The following is a 1250-nucleotide window of genomic DNA, read 5'->3' as shown; positions in this document are numbered from 1 at the left end:
AAAAACTCTATATTATCATGTTTTGAAATAATTCTCAGATTTTTTTTTTGTTGTAATTATTAGTAGTTTTACGAATTTTCTATATAGACTGACATTCCTGCGATTGGTCCTCATTTCTCAAACTACACCGAAACCACTATGAGCTTGGTATTCTTATTCCACTTGAACTTATATTTATGCTTTTTACCTTTTTAAAAATCAATGTTTTAACAGTTAACAAAGAGTATTATGAAAAACAAAACTCTATCTCTGGATATGTAAATAGGGAACACTTGCAATAAAATTTGTATTTTTTTGTTATGTAGGATTTTCATAGTATATTCTCAGCTGTGAATAAATGTTTTTTATTGATATTTTTCCAGGTCAATGATGTTTTCGAAGAGTCTAACACTTCGATAAGTGCTTCCACAGAATCAACATCAACTCCAACCAAAAAGCGAGCAAGTACATTAGCAATTGAGGATTGTGTGCCACAAATTTCTTCAAAGAAACTTAAAGGAGATGTTTCACTTTTAGCTGAAGAAGATGGACAACTTTCATCAACGAAATCAAAACCAAAAGTTGGGCATGTGACTAAAGATGATTGTGCAAAACCTTCATCTACAAAGCAGAGAAAAGCAGCAAATCTAATTCCAAAAAAGGAGAAAAACTGATGATTTATCTTCTCTGGTTTTTAGTTTCACAAAATCTACGACCTCTTCTTTTTATGTACATGTTTCTTAGGTCTAATGCTTTTGTCTACTTCAAGTTTGAAAACATCTTATATTGTGTTTCTTTTCTAGGTTTATGTATGTAATTCTTTATTATCAATTGTTATTTATTCTTAGATCAGCTGGCTTTAATTTTTATTATAATCTCTAAACGTTTGTTTTTCTCTATTGAGTCATGTGCAACTCCCAAACAAAGATGCTCTGTTAAAACCCTAAACAACTAATCATTTTCATGTTATATAGTAAAAACATATCAAGATTCAACATAATAACTTTTTTTTTTCCATAGATTACGATGACTTTGGCGATCCAACATTCCATGCAAACATTGTGGTGCTTTAATGTGGTACAATGAGCGTATCAATAAAAGACGAGTTTCAGTACCTCCAGAATTCTCAATGTGTTGTATGCATGGAAAGATAGAGCTTCCTTCACCTCCTCAGCTGCCTCAAGTTATGATCGATCTTCTACTTAACGGAGACACCCGAAGCAAACCGAGAGAATATTCGCGCTTATAACTCGATGTTTTCATTCACTTCT

Source organism: Brassica oleracea, chromosome C5 (assembly GCF_000695525.1).
Source record: "Brassica oleracea var. oleracea cultivar TO1000 chromosome C5, BOL, whole genome shotgun sequence".
Classification (NCBI taxonomy): domain Eukaryota; kingdom Viridiplantae; phylum Streptophyta; class Magnoliopsida; order Brassicales; family Brassicaceae; genus Brassica; species Brassica oleracea.
Note: the sequence above shows the minus strand (reverse complement) of the source record.